Genomic DNA, 15,588 nt, shown 5'->3' on the forward strand with positions numbered 1-15,588 from the left:
CATTCATTGGACTCTTGAAAGTCTTCAGAGTGACAATCTTCCATTGATATGATCTACTTTCCTGATCCACAGATCAAAAATGTTGGAGGTCTGTCAGGTGGCTTTGTTAGCCTCCCACTGTAGGGGTATGGTTCTGATGTTTGCAGAGTAATGAGCCACCTTGGATTCTCCTACCACAAGAAACAGCAGCTTTTCAAAGCCGTCCATGCCAGCACAGGCGATTAGTGCTGACACATTCTCACTTTGCTTCCACCATTATGTGTTTCATCTTTAAATATTGACAAATGATCTGGTAAAAGATGGCAAAATACACTGGTTTCATCAGCATTAACAATGCATCTTGTTCAGAATGTGACTGAGACTATTTTGCAGCCATCACCGCTGCAAGCTTCCCTGTGATTTCACACACTGGAATGGTCTACGTCTACTCCGATTGGGTGATGTAGTCACATGACAACTGTGCAAAAGCACCATTGTTCGGAGTTTCCACACCAGAACTCTCAGCTTATCACAGGCACCTTTCTAATGGATTTCCTATTCTTCAACTGCAGTTTCTGTTATCCAAGTTTGACTGATCCTGATTTCACTGTATTTACAATCATTGTTTTTTTTAGATTAGATTTCTTACAGTGTGGAAACGGGCCCTTCAGCCCAACAAGTCCACACCGACCCTCTGAAGAGCAATCCACCCAGACCCATTCCCCTACATTTACCCCTTCACCTAACACTACGGGCAATTTAGCATGGCCAATTCATTTAACCTGCACAGCTTTGGACTGTGGGAGGAAACCGGAGGAAAACCACGCAGACACGGGGAGATTCCACACAGACAGTTGCCCGAGGTTGGAATTGAACCCGGGTCTCTGGTGCTGTGAGGCAGCAGTGCTGACCACTGTGCCACCGTGTCACCATTTTTCAAACTTATTTGTGTAAAATAATAAATGGTTCACTTAGTACAAAATGTGATTCTGTTATGGTTTATTCAAATCCTTTCTTCACTCACTCTGGTTGATCCTGGGAATGGTTCCTGTCCACAATATTACCTCAAAGGCTCCCAGTCAAATCCAATGCTTTGAGAAAAGCTGCCTTATAAATCTCCTTGAAACAAAATTTAGAGCAAAACAGAAATTTTTAAATAGTTATTCATGGGAAGTGTGCATCGTCAGTTAGGCCAGCAATTCTTGTTCAATTCATATGGCCTTTGAAACAGTGATAGTGAGCTGCCTTCTTGAATGAAGGGAGTACAAAGATGACAGTGAGAGTACCCAACGACAGTGAAAGAACAATACTGTGGTTACAAGTCAAGATGGTGTGTGACTCGGAAGGAAAGTTCTACCCATACACTTGCTGCTTTTAACCTTCCAGGTAGTGTAGGCCATCCCCAATTTACAGCATCTGACTTAGGAGTACTTGTACTTATAAACATGATCCTGTATTCATATTTTTAAAAATCTAACATGCAAACATTTGCTTGTCCTTAAGAGTGGCTATTTTATATTGTGCAGGTACGCAATCCTTTATCCGAAATCCTTGGGGCCAATTGTTTTCAAATTCATTTCAGATTTCTGAATAAATTATATCTTCATAGTGAAATTTAAAAAAAAACCTAAGAGCAGACTCACGTGTGAATAGTACGACCGCTGAGACACAACTGATGCGTGCCAGGGCTGGGCCACACCGTCACATCACATCTGAGTGATGTGGTTCGAGTGGGTGTGGAGTTGGGTCACCTGTTTGCACGCCAAGATGACGCTCCACACTCCACAAACAAATTTTGGAGCTTTTCTGATTTAAGAATTTCAGATAAAGGATTGTACTGCATTGTATTGTATTCCAACTTGTGTACAAAACCACTTCTGAACATACTCAAGAATGGAACATATTTATATAACTCAGGGACTGTCCAGTGGAGGTCAGAATTTTGGAGGGCACTGTTGAAGGAGCCTTGATGAGTTGTTGCAGGCAAGTTGGTAGAAGGTACATGCTCCTGCCACTCAGTATCTGTGGTGGAGGGAGGAAATATTGAGCTGGTGGATTGGGTGCCAGTCAAACCGTTTGCTTTGCCCTGACAATGTTGAGCTTCTTGTATTATTAGAGCTGCAGTCATTCAAGCAATGAAGAATATCACAGTGCACAGGTGGACAGGCTATTGGGAGATGGAAGGTGAGTTACTTGTTGCTGAATTCCCAGCCTCTGACCTGCTCTTACAGCCATATATCTGTACAGTCAGTCCTGTTCAATTGCTGATCAATGAATTTCAATAATTATTAATAAGTTGAATAAAGAGGTTGAAATCAATAGTGCAGCATGTTGATATTTGAATTGAATGATTCAACCACTTCTAGTGAGCTGCTTGGTATCTAACTGAACAATAGTTTGCAATATAGGATCAAGATAAATTGGTCCACATGCTGGGCTTTTTTTTAAACTTTAATGTATCATGTTACAATTTTTAAAATCCAAATATTAGATGAATATTTTTGCCTCATTTTGTCATGTGCAAAAACCGAGACCATCTTACTCTCATGCTGTCAACCCACTGACATGTCTAATCTTTAAAATGGAACCATTAGTAATGGCAGGGGTCCCTCATCCTCCCAACGGATATTAAAAATTCATTAATAGTTGAGGGTTGCCAAACATCTATCTCTTGTGCAATGCAGCAGTACATTTGACAATGGAATGAAGACAAGCACAATATAAGGAAGAAAATAAATATAGTTTAGGTTCATTTACTAAGAAAGGTCAAACAGAGGTAGCAAACCAAACTGTACAGAGATCATTGTAGCCAGCACATAAATTTCTAGTTTTACACTGTACATTTTAAAATCACAGTTATTTAAAGTGAAGTGTGGGCTGTCTTTATTTAATTCAGAGAACAAGAACATCTGAAAGTAAGAAGACAAATAATGTGTTCAGAAATAAATGAGATAAAATTATTTTGCCGGTAGAATATGCTTGAAATCTTAGTGGACAGACCCATGCTCAAGTCCCACCTGCTCCAGAGGACTGTAATAACATCTCTGAACAGGTTGATTAGAAAATACCTAAAGATTTTGACAAATTAACCTTTTTTGTTCATTTTGATCAAGCTGAGAATCAGTTAGGGGAAAGAGAGGATAATATGCAAAATAGGCCAGCAAGTAGAAACCAGAATCATTAAAACTGTTTAGATTTTTTTCCAAAGAAATGAAGTTTTATGGACTTGTGCATGTGGGTGTTTGGTGCTGCTGCAGGTAGCCTGGTCTCTGATTGTTTCGTGATTTGTCTCTATACACTGTGTCACAATTTGTGTCAAAAGACCATAGGCATTAGGAACCTGACTACTTCAGTCAATGGAGCTGTCACTTGCCAAGAAACGATCAGATAAAACTTTCTGAAAAACTGCATTTGTACTTGTAGATGGAATCTCATTTTTTCTAAGTTTTCTGTTTTGTAGCGTTTTGTACATTCACACATTGGCCCAAATAATATGTGATGGTTCACAGTAGATTTATTCCAAAGTGACAGGAAAAAGCTGAAAACTCTTATTTGTTAAAACAATGATCCACTGAAGTAGAAATGTACGTTAGTAGAATACAGCACAATTAATAAGTTGCATTATGTGGCATTTTTTCAGTTGGACAATGAAGTCTATGTCTATCAATCCTTCCTGGACAATGGTCTTTAATAGAACATGTTGCTCGTGGTGCTCTTTCCAACTTCCATATATTCTGCACAATTACAATGAACAGGAACTGAGAGGTTTTCTTTTTTGAAATGTAAGCAATTTCTTTGAAGATTGCATCATTAAACCGATCTGCTTACACTGGGCATCGATACAATACTGCTGTCTCACCACGATCCTGTATGTTTGTTTTACTGTTTCAAACCAAAATGTGTGTATAGCTGAACAGATGAAATGATAATGACTAGTCAACCACATTCAGATAAAAGTGCAATTGGTGTGTACTTAAATTTTCAAAATATGTTCAGTAAGGACTGTAATAGGAAATCTTCTTACAAATATTCAAGTGTATAATATAAAACAGGATGAAGCAAAGTGGATAGGAAATTTGTTGACTGACAGAAAGCAAAGAATCAGTATAAATAGATATCCTTAAATTGGCACTGGTGATGTGCATACTGGATAAAACCCCAGAACAACGTTTGTTCTTCACATTTAAGTACTGTATGAGTGCACAGTTTGTTTCTAATGTTAGCCATTATGAGGCTCATAGCTTGTAGACTTTGATAAATGGCAGCATTGAGTACCAGAGGAAATAGCTCCAAACACATTTCTGTAGACTTTGGCCTTCCATTACTGAAGAGACGTCGAGCTGTAAAGTGCATACTGCATAGGTTCACTAATTGGTCCCAGGGATGAGTAACTCTAGTTATTAGGAGAGATGTGATTTACTCAAACTATTTCCATTGAAGCAGAGAATGCCAGGAGAAGTTTCGATAGGTTTTTTAAGATTATGACCAGTTTCGAGAGGGTGAAAGGGAAAGACTATTTCTCTTGCAGGCAAAGTGATAGAGTTATTCATTTTAAATTGTCACTAGGAGATTGTAGCATGGAATGCATTGCCACAGAGTGAGTGAATTAGAGTCCACTGCTCTATTTAATGGAAAACTAGATCACATTGATGCAAGCACATTCCTATTTGGGATTTGTAGCATTAAAATAATATTGAAAATCCAATATTCTTGTTCAAAGATAGTGCTCAATGCAAAGCTCTCTGCCCTCTAAAACAGTAAAACTATTTTCCATTATGCAGCAATTTCAAGAAATCATTTTTGGAGTGTCATTACCCTACATTTGAGGCCCTCACACACACAAGGGCCAATTTTCCAAGTTTAGGCTACAGGCAAGAAGATACGTCCATTAGCGAGACAAATTGGGAACTTACAGAAAATTACAGCTCAAGATTTTTCACCCATTGCACAATTTCATCCAGAAGACAGCAGCTTTGCTCGCTATCAAGTGTCAGGCTGCTGGTGAGAGATTGCTGGTGTGCCTTTGAATACACATATACTGTTTGAATAAACTGGTGAGTATCCTCAGTGAAGGTGTTTCACAATGTGCAGAAGTTCTGAAAAGTACTGCGTAGCAGTAGTTCACAAACCATTAGGCTGTAGAGCTTCTTTTCAAGTGGATTAATAATTATTAACACCCCATCTAAGGGGCATTTAATAGACATTATATGAAAGTATATTTTAATAATCCTTTCATGGAAAGAGGTATTTGCTTCTACAATTAACAGTGAGATGGGTATGCCTGATTCTCATTGTCTATTCATAATGTGAGGTTTTAGAATGACACTCATAAATCAGCATCACATCCAGATATGAACCTTGGCATGTATTTTGGTACATTTTCTTTGAGTTAAAGTAGGGTGGGAGGTTCCAGGTGTATGTTGTAGAGTGTGAGTGTGTCTGGGTGTGGCTTACAGTGTGCGAGGATCCAGGTGTGTGTTGTACAGTGTGCAACATCTGGATAGTGTTGTACAATATACGAGAGTCCGGGTGTGCATTGTACAGTGTGTGAGGGTCTGGGTGTGAGGCGTACAGTGTGTGAGGGTCTGCGTGTGTTGTACAGTGCGTGAGGGTCTGGGTCAATCTTGTACAGTGTGCAAGGGTTTGGGTGTGTGTTGTACAATGTGTGAGGATCCGGGTGTGTGTTGTACAATGTGTGAGGATCCGGGTGTGTGTTGTACAGTGTGTATGGGTCTGGGTGTGTGTTGTACAGTGTATGAGGGTCTGGGTGAATATTGTACACAGTGAGGGTCCGGGTGTGTGTTGTACAGTGTGCAACATCTGGATGAGTGTTGTACAATATGCGAGGGTCCGGGTGTGTGTTGTACAGTGTGTGAGGGTCTGGGTGTGTGTTGTACAGTGTATGAGGGTCTGGGTGAATATTGTACACAGTGAGGGTCCGGGTATGTGTTGTACAGTGTGCAACATCTGGATGAGTGTTGTACAATATGCGAGGGTCCGGGTGTGTGTTGTACAGTGTGTGAGGGTCCGGGTGTGTGTTGTACAGTGTGTGAGGGTCTGGGTGTGTGTTGTACAGTGTGTGAGGGTCTGGGTGTGTGTTGTACAGAGTGAGGGTCTGGGTGTGTGTTGTACAGTGTGCGGGAGTCCGGGTGTGTGTCGTACAGTGTGTGAGGATCTGGGTGTGAGTTGTACAGTGTGCGAGAGTCCGGGTGTGTGTTGTACAGAGTGAGGGTCCGCGTGTGTGTTGTACAGAGTGAGGGATCTGCGTGTGTGTTGTACAATGTGTGAATGTTGTACAGAGTGAGGGTCTGGGTGCGTGTTGTACAATCTGTGAGGATCCGGGTGTGTGTTGTACAGTGTGCAACATCTGGATGAGTGTTGTACAATATGTGAGGGTCCAGGTGTGTGTTGTACAGTGTGTGAGGGTCAGGGTGTATGTTCTATAGAGTGAGAGTCTGAGTGAGTGTTGTACAGTGTGCAAGGGTCCGGGTGTGTGTTGTACAATGTGTGACTGTTGTACAGAGTGAGGGTCTGGGCGTGTGTTGTGCAGTGTGTGGGGGTCAGGGTGTATGTTCTACATAGGGTCTGGGTGTGTGTTGTACAATGTGCAAGGGTCCGGGTGTGTGTTGTACAATGTGTGACTGTTGTACAGAGTGAGGGTCTGGGTGTGTGTTGTACATGTGTGGGGATCAGGGTGTATGTTCTACAGAGTGAGGGTCTGGGTGTGTGTTGTACAGTGTGCAAGGGTCCGGGTGTGTGTTGTACAGTGTGCGAGGGTCTGGTTGTGAGTCGTACAGTGTGCGAGGGTCCAGGTGTGTGTTGTACAATGTGAGACGTTCCGGGTGTGAGTCATACAGTGTGTAAGGGTCTGGGTATATGTTATACAGTGTGTGAGGGTCCGGGTGTGTGTTGTATAGTGTGTGAGGGTCCGGGTGTGTGTTGTATAGTGTGTGAGGGTCTAGGTGTGAGTCATATAGTGTGTGTGTGGGTCTAGGTGTGAGTCGTACAGTGTGTGAGGGTCTAGGTGTGAGTCGTACAGTGTGCAAGGGTCTAGGTGTGAATCATACAGTATGCAAGGGTCTGGGTGTGAGTCGTATAGTGTGTGAGGGTCTGGGTGAGTGTTGTACAGTGTGAAATTCTGAGTGTGTGTTGTACATGTGTGAGGGTCGGGATGTGTGTTGTACAGAGTGAGGGTCTGGGTGTGTGTTGTACAGTGTGCAAGAGTCTGGATGTATATTGTACAGTGTGTGAGTGTCTGTGTGTATTTTATAGTGATCAAATGATCATCATTGGAACTGGGTCCAGTCAGTAATACAGTTCATTGTCATAGCGTGTATCAGATTCTGATTGACTGTCTGGTAGTTCTACCTTTGCCCCTTTAGTAAGGTGGGAATTGTTGAATCATCATTGATTCTAGGATGCTGGTATTTCTTGACAAGAGGTAGAATAGAGAGGGAATGTGAGAGTTTGTTTTGCAATCAATATTTTTGTTGCTGTCAGTCAGTTGGAAATCAGACTGTTTAACCAGTGCTCAGAACAAAATGGAGCAGGAGTGGCACATTCTGCCAGGAATGTGTTGTGTCAGGTGTGGTGCAGCTGTCAGATTCACAGCCTATGTTTCAGGCAGGTCTGCACAAGCTCAGCCTCTCCACAGGAACAGAGTGCTGAAGGTCAAGCAATGCTCCCCAGTGGTTTGTTGAATTTTCTACCACATGGACTGATTCCCAGTGATAGACTGACAGCACGCAGGTTAAATCCTTGCATGAGTTGAGCTCACCGTTCACCATTGGGTTTGGGAGCAGGTTCCAGAATTGGCTTCATTGGCGATTTAAAAAAGGATCAGTTTTATTTCTCTTCACTGAGAACAGTGATTTCTGCAGCTGTTAAGTGTTGGATGATGATTGATTCGGGTGATGGTCTCTGTGGGATTTAATCCATACCCCACAACCAAATGAGATTTGAGATCAAGGACCTTTTTCGAAGCAGTGTGAAGGTTAGAAACATCCTTGATACAATCATTTTGCCATCTACAATCTGTTGACATTTTTCTCTAGCTTTCAGGTTTAAGTGAGATTATGCAGGATATAAGGGCACAGACACAGAAATAGGCCTTTCTGTCTAATCAGCCCATGATGGAATTTATATTCCACCTGAATTCCCATCCCTCTATCCTCATTTGAAACTGTCAACACATTCCTATCTATTCCTTTCTTTCTCAACTGTGTGTCTTCCTTCGCCTAAGATACATCTACAGTATTTGTTTCAACCATTCTCTGTGGGAGCAAGTTTCACATTCTCACCACCCATTGGGTAAAATGTTTCTTTTGAGTTTCCTGTTGAATTTTTTGCTGACTGTCTTATATTGACGTATCTCCTCATGCTCTTCCCCTCACACACTGTACAACACACACCCAGACATTCTCACACTGTGCAACACACACCTGGACCCTCGCATGCTGTACAACACACACCCAGACCCTCACTCTGTACAACACAAATTTTGGACCCTTGCACATCGTACAACACACACCCAGACCCTCATACATTGTACAACACTCACCCAAACCCTCGCACACTGTACAACACACACCTGGACCCTTGTACGCTGTACAACACACACCCAGACTCTCTCACACTATACAACACACACCTGGACCCACGTACATTGCAGAATACAGACCTGGACCCTCGCACATTGAACAACACACATCTGGACACACATTGTATAACACAAACTTGGACACTCATACACTGTACAACGCACACCCAGACCCTCGCACACTGTACAACACTGACCCATACCCTCACACACAGTACAACACTCACCCAGACCCTCATACTCTGTACAACACACATCCAACCCTCACACGCTGTACAACACAAGCCCAGATCCTTTCACACTTTATAACATACCCAGACCCTCACACATTGATCAACACACATCTGGACTCACACGCTGTACACACTCGAACCCTCACACACTGTGCAATACACACCCAGACTCTTGCACACTGTACAACACCTTCGCACACTGTGCAACACACATCTGGGCACACGTACATTGTACAACACAGACCTGGACCCTTGCACACTGTGCAATATACACCTGGACCTTCAAACACTGTACATTCTCTCTATATCCACACTTCCAAAATCTTTGTCTTCTGTTTTCCATGAGGAAAGCAGACCAGGTGTGTGTTGTACAGCATCTCAGTCTGTCAGTCTGTCAGTCCTTTCTTGATATGGACACCAATACCTTTCTGGTATTATCCTTGTAAATCACCTTTCTGACTTTTTCAATGCCCCATAATTTTTTCTTTAAAACGTCAACCAGAACTACAAATGGGCTCACCAAGGCTCAATACAGGTTTAGCGTAACGCTCCTTCTTTCCAATTCTAGAACAAGTTTATTTTGGAGGATAGATTTGCTTGTTTTAATACCTTGCTAATCTGTGCTCATTGATGATATATGCGATGGTGAATGTTTCATTGGCCAGATTGTTGAAATGAGCTGTAACAAAACAAAAAATTAAGTGCCTCAATAATTGTAAATTATTGTGGTCACAGTGGAGGCCATTAGCATTTAAACAAAAATGTGATGGGAAATTATTAATGGAAAGAATGACATGACAAAATTTCACATTCTATGTAAAACACTTAACTGTACAAGACAAAAAATTGCAATTACTACTAACTTATCACTTCATGTCATTAAAAAAGCCTTATTCTTTTAACCCAAAATTCTTAATAGAATGCTCCAATTCTGCATTTATTTCAATTCTATTTCCCTACATTTTATTGGAACTTGAGGGTTCCTTCTCTTCCCACTGGGACCAAACCAAGGTGTGCCACAGCTCTCATGAATTTACTTCGATTCTCTTAGGTGTTTTGGAAATTCTCTGGGGTATGATATATCTTGTGGTCCTTCCACCAGCGTCTGGCTGGGCCACCATTATAATTTGCTTCAGTGCCTCATGATCGCAGATACCTCTGCTCAAGCATGGGCCTTATCAAAATACCTTTGATTTCTGAGAGGCATCTGCTACTGGTCTATACCTACTCATAAATTCTGTCTCTTTCCCTATCTCTGTTTGTCTCCAAGTTGGTTTTGAACTCCAACTGCCGCATCATTTGAGTACAGAATAAGCCAAAAATGATTAAAACACCTCCCCATCCCCACAGTGACATGCCACATTTGAGACACTAAATAGAGATTCAGACCAAAATCTTCAATTCCCAACCTGTCTGCTGATCTGAGAAGTATGTGGATACTTTGGTTAATTGTTGCTTGCTCCCCTTTGATTTGGGGAAATTACATGAATAATTGATATCGCTGATGGGGATGACTACAATCCTACCAGGCTCAAAGGCTCCAATATAAAGCTAAGGAAGGGCCACCCTTGTTACTCATTGGTTGCTTTAACTTTAATCCTTTAAGTAAATAGAAGCCAACTTTTGGTCACCTTTTGCAATTATCTTAGGTCTGTTCACTAGATTTCAAGCTCAGAGTTTTTGACCTTCATCTTGCATTTAAAAATTCTAACAACCAAGTTAAGATTTTGCTCCTCTAGTACATGAATGATGAAATCAGGCATTGTTGTAACAGAATGACCTTGCTCAGTCTGCCATAACCAGGAAAATAGTTGCCCAGCTCTTGTACTCACATTACTGCCATCACAGATTAGTTAATCTATGCAGCCAAATTGCCTCTACTAGTATCACTAAGTTCAGTCATGTGTACAGGGTAAGTGTACAATAGTTTGGGTCAAGTCAATGTTAATCTACAGTCGCACAGAAAATAAGAGCATTGAAAGTTAACTCTTAATATAGGCACTACACTTTATATAAAGTGTATTTAGGAGGAGAAATTTATCCCTTGTGCTCAGTTTCCACCGAGCAGAGAGGAATTGCCACAGTAAGTTACTGATTGAGATGCATTCAATCTATATACTTATAGAGTCATAGAGAAGTACAGCATGGAAACAGACCATTCAGTCCAACTTGTCCATGCCGACCAGATATCCCAATGGAATCTAGTCCCGCTTGCCAGTACCCGGCCCATATCCCTCCAAACCCTTCCTGTTCACATACCTGTTGACTTGCAGCAACTGAAGTACTAAGAGAAGAAAGCAAAATATTAGAAAATGAAAGCAAAACCTCTATAGGAATATGTAGTTAAGGCTATACACATCCACCAGTCATGGCTCAGTGCCCCTTTTGGTAGAGCATTTGTTGTCTGTTTCAGAAGGGACTAATGTAAAAATGGATTTGGAGTGAATGCATCGTCATTACTTACTCCAGTTCCTTATGGGAGTGATCTCTATTGCACTGGCCTTCATCAGACAGTCTTTGGAGGGTAATGCTTTTTCTGGCTACTTAAAGAATCTTCTAGTATCCATGGAAATCTGAACCATCTCCTAATCATTATGAGCATGAATAAACTGCAAAGGATGAGTACAATCTTCTTGTAAATTAGGGATTTAGAGTCAAAGAGCTATACAACATGGTCCAACTCATCCATGCCGACCAGATATCCTAAATTAATCTAGTTCCATTTGCCAGCACTTGGCCCATCTCCCTCTAAACCCTTCCAATTCATATTCCGATCCAGATATCTTTTAAATGTTGTAATTGTAGTAGCTTTCCCTGGCAACTCATTCCATACACACACTGCCTGCTGTGTGAAAGAACTTCCCTTAGGTCCCTTTTAAATCTTCCCTGCTCACTTTAATCCCATGCCCTCTAGTTTTAGACTCCGTTACCCTGGGGAAAAGACCTTGACTATTCACCCTATCCACGTCCCTCATGATTTTTTATAAACCTCTATAAGATCACTTCTCAGCCTCCAACACTGGGGGGAAAATAGCCTCTGCCTAGAACACAAACCCTCCAACCCTGGCAACATTCTTGTAAATTTTTTTTGCATCCTTTCAAGTTTAACAATATCTTTCCTGTAGCTGGGAGACCAGAATTGCATGCAGTATTCCAAAAGTGGCCTAATCAATGTCCTGTATAACTGCAGCATAAGATCATAAGACCTGGAGGCAGAAATTAGGCCATTCTGCCCATCAAGTCACCTCTGTCATTCAATCATGGTTCCCACTTTCTCCCCATTACCCTTGATCCCCATGATACTCAAACATGACCTTCTAACTCCTGTACTCGAGAACTGACTTTAGACAGACATTAACAAGTATTGCCTTGTACAAAGTCAAACTTGTACTAGTTTCTCTGACTGTCTTGATAATCTGTGGGGTGACACTGAAAACAATTTGTGTTTATACAGCATCCTTAATGCAGGAAAGTATATTATAGAGTTATAGAAATGTACAAGACAGAACCAGACCCTTCAGTCCAACTCGTCTATGCTGACCAGATATCCCAACCCAATCTAGTCCCACCTGCCAGCACCCGGTCCATATCCCTCCAAACCCTTCCTATTCATATACCCATCCAATGCCTTTTAAATGTTGCAATTGTACCAGCCTCCAATACTTCCTCTGGCAGCTCATTCCATACACATACCACCCTCTGCGTGAAAAGGTTGCCATTACCTGGAATGTATCCAGATATAACCTGACACCAAGCTAAAGAAGGAGGTTTTGACAACAGGTTAGTAAAGCTTTAGCAAAGATGTGCGGTGGAATGTTATTGAATATTGGGGGTCTCATGTGGCTGAAGAGTCACAAGGTACACATGGTGCCCCTCCCACCAAACCACACACCATACAGGCAGCAGTGAGGCCATCAGTGGACTTTCCCCTGGAATCAAGAGTTTCCAGCCTGAGGAAGAGTTCCTGGTCAATCAGAGCCTGGCAGCTCTTCCAATGGAGCCCAATGCCTCCTGCTGAAGCAGCATCCCCAGATTGCCAGGATTGAGGAAGATCCAAGCAAAAGCGACGTGCTGTCGGTGGAGGGGTGAATTCTCAGGTTGGGGTCACGAGGGAGAGGTGGGGTGGAGAGGGGTGGCAGTGGAAGCAAGGCTGGCTCCCAGTGGGCCTACCCCTTTCCAATGATCAGTTCTTTGATCAGGGACTAATTCCCTTTGACACTTCCCCCAATGCGCCAAGTGATGCAGAGCCCACAGGTTAGCAGCTATTGTGAACACTTCACAATGACAGGCTCATTTGTAGCTACGTTATTCCCAGTGATTACAGCCTGAAGCCCTAGATTGGCTTTCAATGGCCATGTAAGGGCTTCAATTGATAGCGAGTCAGGGACATCATTACAAGCTTTCCAGCCCAGGATTGAATGCAGGGAAGGTAGGGAAGTGGTCAGGTTTGTCTATGCATCCAGTGAAGTGCCTTTCCCAAGTCCAATCTCAGCATCATGGAGAGAAGAGGATTCCACCATAGTCTGCAACGAAGATTTTAAAGAAAGAGTGGATTAATGGCAACTGAAGGTGTAGCTGCCATTTATGTTGTGTAGGGTTTGGAGATGTGTAAGGCTCTAGAGCAATGCAGATTTTGGGCGGTATGTAGGACTGAAGGTTTCCACGGTTTGTAGGGAAGAGTTTTAAATATGGCAATGAGGATTTTAATTCTCTCTGGCACTGGACCTAAGTCAGGACTCTTCACACATGAAGCCACGTGGTAACTGTCAGGAGAACAAATTATCAAATAGGATCACTCTGAGTCTGGGCCTGACCCTGGTCTCACCTGCTCTTTCCAGGAGCAGCCACCTTATAGTGAGCAGAAGTGGCTGGCCTGACTAATGTTCTCCCCATCTATGCAGTAACTATCACTTTATATTCCACTGACCACAGACCAGGAACAGAACGGCGAACTTTTCAACCTGTGTGGCTCGTACCATAGCCATTTACCCATTGAACCAGAGAAGCTGAATGACAATCACTTTAAAATAAGAAGAGAATTACTGTCAGGTTGCAAGACTCCATCAGGCATCCCAGGGTTTTAGATGAATCCACAGTTTCTATCGCCCCAAGATCCAAACTCTTGCAACATTTAGAAAGCCAGAAACTGATAACGCACACAAGAAAATAAAATTTGTGCAAGTTTATTGTGTGTACAATAACAAAAATGATGTTCACCTTATTTAGCATCTTTAATGTAGCAAGGACCTTCACAGGAATGATGTACCTGACTTTAAATTCTCAATGTAGCTGCACATCATTGGGACCAAGCCTCTAGAATTACCTTTCAGAAGCTGTTGGAATTGGACTGGATGCTTGTGACTGTGGTCCCATTGGGAGTTCCTTGAAACTGGGACCTTCCATGAGAGTTCCCAGCTGCTGTGTGAAATCAGCCACATCCACGTTGCCGCTATCTGTTCTGACAGCTCTGCGTGCCTCTTCCTTTTTGTTATGCGGTGAGGTGAAGAGCTTTGGCTTGTACCCAGACAACAGAAGGTAATCTGTTGTCTGCCTGTTGAGGCCTGTGTGAGGAGACAGGCATCTCTCTGCTATTTAGTATCAAATCACAGGGATCAGAACAAATCCAGGCACTTGCACAAGTATGCTTTTAACCAGAACCTAGATGTTACTGTCAATAATGTGCACTTTTTAAAATGTCTACAAATATGGCTGAACACAAATCAAACCTATTAATTTTCCTTTTAGATTTTCCCTGCAAAACGATGCGCCCCCAAATGGTCACATTGCATTTATTTGTACACTACTCTCAATCCTGGAAGATGGGAAATTAAGAGAATTACTTTGTTTGGATTATAACAAGATTTAATGTCCATCCAAATTGGAATCCAATGGCAAGCTTCTCCCTGCAGTTTAATACATAACAGGGGGAGGGGGGTCAATCAATGTCCTACAATGTTTCAGGAAGTTGGGGTGTTTGGGGAATTAGTCACTTTCGCACCCTGTCAGTAAAAGGTTACTCAGAGTTACTCAGTATCACGATCAGCAGTGTGTTAGATAAGGATGAGTAGAATCATTGCAAAATATAGCATGTCACAAAGCAAAAACAACCCAAGATTTTAAGTCTGGTAGTGTGTGTTATAATTATCAAGGAGACTGTGAATGAGGTATGCAATCCATTGTCTAAGACTGTAGTCCTGAACCCACATCTCCACATCACATCCTAAAGCACAACAATGAAGACAGAATAGGACACATGGCTATAAAATCCTCCAGGGCAACAGCAGAGCCCCTTACTCATGTAAACAGGACTAGTCAGCTCAACTGCCTCATCGTCTCACTGCAACATGAATCAGTTAAAGGCGAAAACTCATCGACTTATTTACTATGACATTGCACCTCACCCTCAGGAACCATCAGTGCACTATGAGGGGCTGGTAACTTAGAGATCCTCTCAGGCTTTTTACTTGTAATGGAATGTACGTAATTAGTGTCATCTTTAGTCAATGTCACAATTTTGCATTTGGACTGAGGGAGCTAAGATTTTAAAGTGCTCAATTGTGGAAAATGGTATTTTATTGTATTTTCTGTAGTGTTCACTTTTAAATGTTTTTATAGATGATATATATTTGATGCACAGAATATATTTTTGTAAAAATGAAGGTCCAGAAGTGGAATGAATTTGATCCATGTAGTCGTGTGTTGTACGCACTTAATTTAGCCAATACCAAAAATCACATGAAAGTGAATAAAATTGTGAATGTAGAAATGTCACTCTGT

Source organism: Chiloscyllium punctatum, chromosome 16 (assembly GCF_047496795.1).
Source record: "Chiloscyllium punctatum isolate Juve2018m chromosome 16, sChiPun1.3, whole genome shotgun sequence".
NCBI classification, from domain to species: domain Eukaryota; kingdom Metazoa; phylum Chordata; class Chondrichthyes; order Orectolobiformes; family Hemiscylliidae; genus Chiloscyllium; species Chiloscyllium punctatum.